Source organism: Somniosus microcephalus, chromosome 8 (assembly GCF_052327205.1).
Source record: "Somniosus microcephalus isolate GS21.2 chromosome 8, FLI_Smic_1.0, whole genome shotgun sequence".
In the NCBI taxonomy this organism is placed as follows: domain Eukaryota; kingdom Metazoa; phylum Chordata; class Chondrichthyes; order Squaliformes; family Somniosidae; genus Somniosus; species Somniosus microcephalus.
In genome coordinates this window covers 259458504-259470492 of record NC_140994.1, presented here as the reverse complement: position 1 = coordinate 259470492, position 11989 = coordinate 259458504, and the positions used below count along the sequence as shown (strand labels likewise).

The window sequence follows — 11989 nt, the reverse complement described above, 5'->3', positions numbered from 1 at the left end:
TCTGAGTTTGGAAATTATTAACGTGAAAGAAAAAATAAGATTCAGTGTAATAAATGTTGTTTTGGCAGAGGTATGGAATTTATTTTACCGCTCCTAATGTGGCAAGTTCATACTGGAAATCAATGCTAAAATATGTTTTCTCTATTTATTTGTTTTGGGAATTTCTTTGCATCGGGTTGCCGATGTTATTCACGAAACGTAGAAAGCAATGCAACTCCTGTATTTCCAGCAGAGGGCAGCTCCGTCTGCATAACTCATGATTTTTCCTGAGTTATTGTCCTCAAGGCGACGAAGGTAAAATGTTGCCACTGCGTAATGAATGACGATTCCCATCGAAATATTTGGTGCCAACATTACGCACACCCAGCTGAGGAATAAAATAAATAGCGGCAATGGTATTTCCGTTCAAACCGAAAATTAAGCCTTCCCTCGCACCTAACAGCAAAACAAAATTTGATATTAATGCTATATGTTCGTTTCTGACATCAACCATTCTGGTCGTCCTTCTGAGGGAGCATGGAAAAGTCGTGGAATTCATGGTAGTTTTGCGCTGTGGTTCATTCCCGACTATGACCGCTTGTGAGATTTATCTCGCTAAATATACAACAGTATGGACCGTCATCCTTAGAATCCCATTTGATTTTGAACTAAGGATCCAAATGCAAAAGAAAACTGGGTTGACCTGCCAATACACCAATAACATCCTGCCTTATTTTTAAATGTATTTGGGGCATAACTGCACTGTTGATGTAAACGAGTCATGCAAAAATATAAGAGACAGAGAGATATGTTTAAAATTTCAGGTATCATTTTTAGGAATCACATTTTCTCCTTAGATAGGACATAATGAAGCACATCCCTCCAGCAGAGATTAGTGCTTTCTGTACGCTTGGATTTCAACAAACCATCCGGTAACATGAAGACGATATTTACATTCCAAGGAGGTAACCTGTGGATTGTGATTTAATAATCGAGGACTGTTTCAGAATGCATAGTTACATAATTTTTAAAAACGTCATTTTTAACAATGATTAATAATGAATATCCGAAAATAAATGTCTGGCATGGAGCCTTGTGGGTAAATGTTTACTTGCGATTAAAGGAATTTAACTAGAAATAAACTAATAGTCATTGATGTACAAATAGTATATAACAACTTTAACTGCACATGCTTTTACTTAACTGAAAATATAAAAATCTGATTGTCATATATGCCGGGGATTTTTCATTGAACACTATTAAATATTTCTAAAGAATTTTAATGCAAGCCTGCTTTAAGAAAATCTTGGTGCAATCATGGGTTGAGGCTCTTTGTGTCGCTGTCTACCAATAAGGATCTGTGACGCTGTGAGAGATCTACCCCCACCTTCATCGTCAAATACAGACCAGAATCGAAGGGAAAGGGACACAGTGCCTGCGTTTACGCCGTGCAGTCATGTTTAGAAGGATCACTCAGGTCGCGATTGTGCATCTCTGGGTTTAATATTGACATTTCGATACAAGGAAAGACCTCCTTTGTGCAGAGTTAAAGCGGCAGTTGAAACGATTGTCAGAAATTCTGTTATATGTAGAATAAAATCAAGAGTAATGGCGTATGCTCTAAGCGGCGGGGCATATTATATGTTCCTGCTTTGTCTCTCCGACCTGGTTTTCGGTCAAATTCGCTACTCTATTCCAGAGGAACTGGAGATTGGTGCCTTTGTTGGAAACATCGCTGAAGATTTAAGGATAAGCGTGCGGGAATTATCAGCCCGAAAGTTTCAGCTGCTCGCTGAAGGCGGAAAGCAATATTTCGAGGTAAATGTGGAAAATGGGATTTTATTTGTTAATGAAAGAATCGACAGGGAACAAGTTTGCATGGAAAGCTCTACCTGCTCCATCTCTTTGGAGCTCGCGGTGGAAAATCCTTTCGAAATGTTTCCTGTTGAAGTAGAGATTTTAGACATAAACGATAATTCGCCGATTTTCCCGAACAGTAGATTGTTAGTGCTGCTCGCTGAGTCAGTTGCACCAGGAGCGCGTTTCCCTCTCGAGAGCGCGCACGACCAGGACGTTGGTTCAAACACTGTCAGCACTTACCAGATTAGTTCGAACCAGCACTTCGGCCTGAAAATGGAGACAAGAACCGATGGTAGCAAAATCGGCCTATTGGTGTTGGAGAAATCTCTGGACCGCGAACAACAATCATCCTTTGAACTGTTATTGACGGCTGTTGATGGTGGGATCCCGCACAGGACTGGCACAGCTCAGATTATCATTACTGTGGCGGACGCCAATGACAATGCGCCTGTATTCGATCATGAAATATACAAGACGAGTGTGTTAGAAAACACACCTAAGGGTACTTTGTTGATCAAACTACACGCAACAGATTTAGACGAAGGTGCCAACGCTGAGTTCAAATATTCCTTTAGCAATTATGCTTCACAAAGTGTGCGCCAATTGTTCAAAATAGACGCGGAAACTGGAAAGATCAGAGTTGAAGGTTTACTGGATTATGAAAAATCAGACGTTTATGAGCTTGCGGTACAGGCTGTTGACAGCGGTGCACACGTGGGACATGGCAAAGTTTTGGTGATGATAATTGACGTGAATGACAACGCCCCCGAGATAAAACTGACTTCAGCAACTAAGATGGTAGCCGAGGATGCGATACCAGGTTCTCTAATCGCTGTATTCAGTGTCACGGATCGAGATTCTGGGGACAACGGGCACGTTCGATGTAAGATTCCAAATAACATGCCATTCAAACTTCAAACGGCTCTGAGGAACCACTACAATTTGGTAACCACTGGTATACTGGATCGTGAAACGACCGCAATGTATAACATCCCCATTTCTGCCTGGGATGCAGGGTCGCCCTCCCTTTCTACAAATAAAACCATCGTGGTTTATGTTTCCGATATAAATGACAACGTTCCGCGGTTTACACAATCCTCATATAACGTGTATCTGATGGAGAACAATACTCCTGGTGTATCTATTTTTTCTGTTACCGCTCTAGATCCTGATTTGGACCAGAATGGAGACAACTCCTATTCTATTCTAGATAATCAGATGCAAGAGGTGTCTGCGCCTGCTTACTTTACGATTAACTCGAAAAGTGGGAGTATTTATGCGCTGCGTTCCTTTGATTATGAACAAATGAAGAATTTTCAGATCAAAGTTCAAGCTCAGGATGCTGGATTTCCGCCATTGAGCTGCACTGCTATGGTGAACATTATTATACTGGATCAAAATGACAATGCTCCGCTTGTTTTTTCACCTTTAACCTGGAACAGTTCAGCGACACTGGAGATTGTGCCCCAAACAGTATATCCAGGATACATGGTCACCAAAGTAATGGCCAGTGACGCAGATTCCGGTCAGAACGCACGGCTTTCCTATAAACTGATTGAGGCCACTGATCGGAGTCTCTTCACTGTGGGCCTTTACACCGGAGAAATCAGAACAACCCGAAGCTTTATTGATCAAGACAGCACCACACAAACACTGGTTGTCTTGGTGAAGGACAATGGACAACCGAGTCTGTCAAGCACGGTCACAATCCTCTTTTTGACCTCGGCGAACGTTACCGAAAACCCATCTCAACGTGTAGACCATCCCCGGCACGCTGAATCTTTTTCGGATCTAAATATGTATTTAATATTAATATTTGCCTCAACGAGCTTCATATTTCTTGTAACCATAATATTGCTGGTCGTCCTGAAGTGTAAACAAGACCGAAATAACCTGGGTTACCAAAATCCTACAAGTTACTTTTGTTGCATGCGGAGGAATTCGAATGATACCTTTAATCGGAGACCTACTGCAAACCAATCTTTAAATTATTATGGAACTGCTCAGACACTCCCTGTTGCCGAAGCTTATCATTACACGGTTCGCTTATCGCCGGAATCATCCAAGAGTGATTTTTTATTTCTAAAGGCCTGCCATCCTACATTAGCTCTAAATGATATCAGTGATGGTAACACCAGTGTGCAGAAGTGATCTAGAAATATTTATATTCCGAATAATGGGCATCGTCCCTCCTCGAGGAACTGATATATTAAGCAGTACAATTCAAGATCATATTTCCTGTATATTTTCATTCACTGCAGCAGCTGACACATACGTAATGAAAATGATAGTGATGTCTGTCTATAATTAACTGTTTGTGATGTCTTGAGTAAAACCGATTTTATTATTTCCAGATTTTAATCATCGTGTTGCGGAAGAATTGTGCATGCAATTTTAAAGCATCACCACATAGCAGAATTTCCCACCGTAACTTTTAAGAAATAAATTCCTTCATGTCACGTTGGTTTGCGAAGAAAAGGTTACTTCTTTTGTAAACACCGTTCTTTTAAAGTATCGACCACTATAGGTAAACTCCTTACATTGCATTTATACTATATAAGGGTGATTAAGGAAATGGGCCTGGTGCTCAAGGAGCCCCTTTCCCGTACCTTGAATAATTCAATAGATTCTGAGATACTTCCCTCAGACTGGAAGCTAATTGATGCAGTTAATATTTTCAAAAAAGGGGTCAAATCAGAGCCAAGGAACTATAGGCCGTCCAGCCTGTCATCCATTATTAGAAAGATGCTAGAAGTAGTCATAGGAGCTGCCCTTTATGACCACTGGGAAAGGAAAGGAGCCATTAGAAATTCACAACACCGCTTCCTAAAAAACTAGGTAACTACTAACAAATTTGATGGAGTGTTTTGAGGAAGTCACTAGGGTAATGGAGGAGGGAAATCTGGTAGACATTTTCTATGCGGTCTTTCAGAAGGGCTTCGATAAGTTACCTCACACTAGGTTACTTTACAAGATGGATTCTTGTGGTGTCAGTAGGAATTTGAAACGTTGCATTAGAAATTGTCTTCAATCCCGCAACCAAAAATTTGCAGTAAATGGATGTGGTTCAGCTTGGAGACATATTACTGGAGGTCTCCCCCAAGGGTCAGACATAGGCCCACTATTCTTCACGGGCTTTATTAATGAGCTGGACAGCGGTGTTGGGAGTATGGTAAATAAGTTTGCACATTATATCTCTATCTGTGTAAGGATTAAGATGGTAGAGGAGTGCACTCAAAACCAAAAAGATTTAGATGTGCTGGGGAGTGGGGCACAAATTGTCAAATGACATTTAATTTAAATAAATGTAATGCCTTGCATGTTGTTCAGGCCAACACAGAATACACATATCATTAGCAGTGAAAAATAGTGAGAGAGTTTGAGAGAGAAAAAGGTCTTAGTGTTATTATTCACAGATCACTGAAGGCACCTGAGAAATGTAGAGAAACCTTAGCTAAAGGTAACAAGGTATGCATTTGTATCAATAGAACCATTCAGTATAAATCAAAGGATCGCTGGTCAAAACGCATCTGGAGTACCAAGTCGAGCTTTGGTCCCCTTAAATGTTGGGTCATATAGTGGCCTAGGAAAAGGACCAGCGGAGAGCTACAAAATGAGACCTAGCTTACAGAAGCTCAGCTACTACAACAGGCTCAACACTCTTGGTTTATATACTTTAGAGACGTGTAAATTTAGAGGTGACCTGATATACATCTATGAAATAAATGAAGGGCTGGATAGCTTGCCTATTGATAGATTATTCCAGTTTCACAAATTGGGAAAGACCATGGGACATGAGTGTAATCTATGTAAGAGTAGGAATAGATTGGATGTTAGGCAGATCTTCTTTTACCTCTATTTAAGGTCTAAAATGTACAGCCTACATCTTTCATGTTACACTTGTCAATCAGCTTATTATGTTGAAACACATTTTCAGAACAAAACAAAAAATGGTGAAATTAGGAACACAGAAACATAGTAACAGGAGTAGGCCATTCAGCCCATTAAGCCTGTTCTGCCATTCAATTATATTATGGCTGAACTCCACCTTCGCTTCATCTACCATCCTTGGTTCTGCAACCATTAATAAACGTATCTAACAAAATCTATCAATGAGAGTTTTGACCTTTTCAATTGGCCTAGCCGCAACAGCTTTTTCGGGGAGAGAGTTCTAGACATCCCCTGCCCTTTCTGTGAAGAAGGGCTTTATGCCATCAACCCAGAACGGCCCAGCTCTAGTTTTAAGGTAATGCTCCCTTGTTCTTGCCTCTCCCACAGCGGAAATAGTTTCTCTCTTTCTAGCCTATCAACTCAATGGATAATCTTAAATACATCAATACTTCAAACGAGAACGGTAGCATAGTGATTTTGTTATTAAACTAGTAACCCAGCGTCCTGAGGTAATAATCTGTCAGACGTGAGTTCAAATCCCACCACGGCAGCGGTGGGAGTTAAATTCAGTTAATTAAGTAAGCTGGAATAAAAAAGCTAGTCTCAGTAATAGTGACCATGAATACCACCGGATTATCGTAAAAACCTATCTTGTTCAATAATGTCCTTTAGGGAAGGAAGTCTGCCATCTTTACCTGGTCTGGCCTATATATGACTGCAGACCCACAGCAAGGTGGTTGACTCTTAACTGCCCTGTGAAATGGTATAACAAGTCACTCAGTTGTAACAAACCGCTACAAGAAAAAATAATAAGAATAAATCTGAGCAGACCACCCACCCCGCAACGAAGTAGGCACCGACTTCGGACACAACAAAGGCACACCCAGCACAGTCGACCCTGCAGTCCTCATCACTAACATCTGGCGACTTGTGTCAAAATTGGGAGAGTTGTCAGACAGACTAGACAAGGAACAGCCTGACATAGTCATACTCACAGAATCAGACATTTCAGTCAATGTTCCAGACTCTTTCATCACCATCGCTGGGTATGTCCTGTCCCAACGGTAGGACAGACACACCAGAAGTGGCGGCATCTTGGTATACAGTTGGACGGGGTGGGAGGAGTGGCGGTGGGAGTTCTCAATATTGATTCTGCACCCCATGACGTCTCATGCCATCAGGTCAACCATGGGCAAGGAAACCTCCTGCTGATTACCACCTACCTTCCTCCCTCAACTGATGGATCATGTTGAACGGCAGTTGGAGGAAGCACTGAGTGTAGCAAGAGCACAGAATGTACACTGGGTGGGGGACTTCAGTGTCCAATCACCAACACTACTGACAAAGGTGGCCTAGTTCTGAAGGACATAGCTGCCAGACTGGGACTGCAGCAGGTTGTGATATAACCAACTTGAAGGAAAAACCTACTCGACCCATCTACCAGTTGTGGATGCATCTGTTCGTGACAGTATTGTTAGCAGTGACCACTCAACCGTTCTTGTGGAGACAAAGTCCCGTCTTCACACTGAGGACAACGTGTTGTGTGACATTACGACCGTGCTAAATGGGATAGATTCAGAACAGATCGAGCAGCTCAAAACTGGGCAACCTTGAGTCGCTGTGGGCCATCAGCAGCAGCAGTATTGTATTCCACCACAATCTGTAACCTCATGGCCCGGCATATTCCTCACTCTACCATTAACATCAAGCCAGGCAACCAACCCTGCTTCAATGAGGAGTGTACAAGAGGATGCCAGGAGCAGCACCTGGTGTGCCTGCAAATGAGGTGACAACCTGTGGAAGCGGCAACACAGGACTACATGCATTCTAAGCAATGGAAGCAGCATGCTCTACACAAGGCTAAGCAAGCCCAACTCAATGGGTCAGATTAAAGCTCTGCAGACTTGCCACATCCAGTCGTGAATGGTGGTGGATCATTAAACAACTGACGGAGGGTGGAGGCTCCAAAAATATTACCAATCACAAAGATGGCAGAGCCCAGCAGGCAAGTGATAAAACAAGTCTGGAGCGTTTGTAACCATCTTCAGCCAGATGTGCTGCATGCATGATGAATCTCGGCCTCCTCCTGAGGTCCCCACCATCACAGAAGCCAGTCTTCAGCCAATTCTATTCACTCCACTTGATATCAAGAAACAAATGAGCGCACTGGATACAGCAATGTTGACGGGCCCCGAAAAATTCCGGCTGTCGTGCTGAAGACGTGTGCCCCAGAACAAGTTGCGCTTGTAGCTAAGCTGTTCCAGTGCAGCTACAACACTGGCATCTACCCAGCAATGTAGAAAACTGCCCAGGTATGTCCTGTCCACAAAAGACAAGACAAATCCAATCCGACCAGTTACTGCCCCATCAGTCGACTCTCACTCATCAGCAAAGTAATGGAATGTGTTGTCAACAATTTTATCAAATACTTACCCACCAATAACGTGCTCACTAATGCTCATTTTGGGTTCCGCCAGGTCCACTCAGCTCCAGACCTCATTACAGCCCTGGTCTGAACATGGATAAAAGAGCTGAATTCCAGAAGTGAGCTGAGAGTGACTGGCTCAAGTGCTAGGCAATGACTTCCTCCAACAAGAGAGCCTCTAAATACCGCCCCTTGACATTCAATGGCATTATCATCGACAAATCGCCAACATCAGTATCCTAGGGTTCACCATGGACAAGAAACATAACTGGACCAATCACATAATTACTGTGACTATAAGAGCAGGTCAGAGGCTGGGTATTCGTGGTGAGTTTTTCACCTCCTGACTCCCCAAAGCCTTTCCACCATCTACAAGGTACAAGTCGGGAGTGCGATGGAATACTCTCCCTTGACGGGATGAGTGCAGCTCAAACAACTTTGAAGGCGCTCTACACCATATAAGACAAAGCACCAGCGCACCATGGCTGCAGCGTGTTCCATCTACAAAATGCACTGAAGCAACTCGCCAAGGCTTCTTCAACAGCACCTCCCAATCCCACGACTTCTACCACCTAGAAGGACAAGGAAGCAGGCCCATGGAAACACCATCAGCTCCAAGTTCACCTTCAAGTTACACATCATCCTTACTTGGAAATATTTCACCGTTTCTTCATAGATGCTGGATCAAAATCCCAGAACTCCCTCCCTAACAGCACTCTGGAAGTACTTTCGCCATGCGGACTGCAGGGGTGCAAGAAGATGGCTCACCACCACCTTCCCAAGGGCAATTATGGAAGGGCAATAAATGCTGGCCCTGCCAGCGATGCCCACAACCCAGGATCGAATAAAACTATTAAATAATACTTAACTTCCATATTCAATGGAGTAGTAGCTTGTCTATGCAGCCTGTATTCATATTGCTTCCTTATGAACTGAACTACCTGGATTCCTATCACATATATCCTCTAACTAACTCAAGGAGTAGATCATCCTTATCAACGAACTACGCTCATTCCACAAGTATAATCTCAAAAGATGGTTTTATTTTATAACCAACAGTTCCTTTAGTAATAACAACAGAAAACGTTGGAAACACTCAGCAGGCCAGGCAGCATCCGTGGAGAGAGAAACAGAGTTAACGTTTCAGGTCTGGGGCCCTTCATCAGAACTGGAAAAAGCTGGAGATGTAACAGGTATTATGCAGGTGCAGAGACAGCGGGCGGGGGGTGGGTGGGAGGGGAGGAAGTAATTGAAGGAATATACTGTGCTTATGTAACAGGCAGGAAAGATAAAATGTTGCAAATGGGAATGGCAAAATCCTACAGCATGAAAAGTGTGGGCAGGGGTTCTAGTTTGAAATTGTTGAAATCAATGTTTAGTCCAGAAGGCTGTAAAGTGCTTAATCGAAAGATGAGGTGCTGTTCCTTGAGCTTACGTTGAGCTTCATTGGAATAATGTAATAGGCCGAGGACAGAGAGATCAGAGTGGCAGTGAAGTGGAGAATTAAAGTGACATGCGACCAGAAGCTCAGGGTAAACCTTACGGACAGAACGGAGGTGTTCCGCAAAGCGCTCGCCCAATCTGCGTTTGGTCTCCCCAATGTAGAGGAGACCTCATCGTGAGCAGCAAATACAGTATAATAAATTGCAAGAAGTACAAGTAAATCGCTGTTTCACCTGGAAGAAGTGTTTGGGACCCTGGACAGTGGGAAGGGAGGAGGGAAAAGGCCATGCATTGCATCTCCTGCGCTTGCACGGGAAGGTGCCAGGTGAAGGGGAAGGGCTATTAGGGGTTATTGAGGAATTGACCATGGTGTCCCAGAGGGAGCGGTCCCTTCAGAATGCTGAAAGGGGAGGTGAGGGGAAGATGGGTTTGGTGGTGGGATCACGTTGGAGGTGCCGGGAATAGTGGAGGATGATTCATTCAATTTGGAAGCTGGTGGGGTGAAAGGTGAGGACAAGGGGAATCCTATCATGGTTCTGGGAGGGAGGGGAAGGGGTGAGAGCAGAAGTGCGGGAAAGGGAATGGACACGGTCAGGGGCTGTGTCAACCAAAGTAGAGGGAAATCCTCGATTGAGGAAAAAGGAATACATGTCAGAAGCACTGGTGTGGAAGGTGGCATCGTCAGAACAGATGCGGCGGAGACAGAGAAACTGGAATAATGGAATAGAGTCCTTACAGAAAGCGGGGTGGGTGGAAGTCTAGTCCAGGTATCTGTGGGAGTCAGTGGGCTTGTAGTGGATATGTGTCGAAAGCTGATCCCCAGAAATGGAGATGGAGAAGTCAAGGAAGGGAAGAGAAGAGTCGGAAATGGATCATGTGAAGGTAAAGGAAGGGTGGAAATTGGAAATAAAGTAAATGAACTTATCTAGCTCAGGGTGAGAGCATGAAATGGCACCGATACAGTCATCGATGTACCAGAAAAAGAGGTGAGGGAGGGGACCTGAATAGGACAGGAACAAAGAATGTTCCACATATCCCATGAAAATGCAGGCATAGATAGGGCCCATGCGGGTTCCCATAGCAACACCTTTGATTTGGAGGAAGTGAGTGGAGTCAGAGGAGAAGTTGTTCAATGTGAGAACATGTTCAGCCAGATGGAGGAGGGTGGTGGTAGATGGGGACTGGTTGGTCCTCTGTTCAAGGAAGAAGCGGAGTGCCCTCAGGCTATCCTTGTGGGGGATGGAGGGGTAGAGGGATTGGACAACCATAGTGAAATCATGGGCCCTAGCTATGCCTGCCTTTTCATGGGGTATGTGGAATATTCTTTGTTCCAGTCCTACTCAGGTCCCCTCCCTCACCTCTTTTTGCAGTACATCAATGACTATATCTGTGCCGTTTCCTGCTCTTATCCTGAACTAGATAAGTTCATTCACTTTACTTCCAATTTCCACCTTTCCCTCACCTTCACATGGTCCATCTCCGACTCTTCTCTTATCTTCCTTGACTTCTCTGTCTCCATTTCTGGCGATTGGCTTTCGACAAACATCCATTACAAGCCCACTAACTCCCACAGCTACCTTGACTACACTTCCTCCAAACCCGCTTTCTGTTAGGACTCAATTCCATTCTCCCAGTTTCTCCATCTCCACCGCATCTGTTCTGACGATGCCACCTTCTATACCAGTGCTTCCGACATGTCTTCCTTTTCCCTCAACCGAGGATTCACCTCTACTGTGCTTGACACGGTCCTTGACCATGTCCGTTCCATTTCCCGCACTTCTGCTCTCACCTCTTCCCCTCCCTCCCGAACCATGATGGGCTGCCCTTTGTGCTCACCTTTCACCCCACCAGCCTACAAATTCAACACATCATCCTCCGCCATTTCGCCACATCCAACGTGATCCCACCACCAAGCGCATCTTCCTATCACCTCCCCTTTCAGCATTCCGAAGGGACTGCTCCCTCCATGACACCGTGGTCCACTCCTCAATCACACTTAATAGCCCTTCCCCTTCGCCTGGCACCTTCCCGTGCAAGTTCAGGAGATGCAACACATGCCCTTTTACCTCCTCCCTTCCCACTGGCCAGGGCCACAAAAACCCTTCCAGGTGAAACAGCCATTTACTTGTACTTCTTGCAATTTAGTATACTGTATTCGCTGCTCATGATGCAGTCTCCTCTACATTGGGGAGACCAAACGCAGAATAGGCGACCACTTTGCAGAACACCTCCATTCAGTCCGTAATGGTGACCGTGAGCTTCCGGTTGCCTGTCACTTTAATTATCCGCTTCACTGCCACTCTGATCTATCTGTCCTCGGCCTATTACATTGTTCCAATGACGCTCAACGTAAGCACGAGGAACAGCACCTCATCTTTCGATTAGGCACTT

General features: G+C 44.3%; 1 pseudogene; it reads left to right on the top strand.

Moving 5' to 3' along the window:
* Nucleotides 1-1404: 1404 nt before the first annotated feature.
* Nucleotides 1405-4298, top strand: LOC147114306 (protocadherin alpha-C2 pseudogene; annotated as a pseudogene).
* Nucleotides 4299-11989: the final 7691 nt, after the last annotated feature.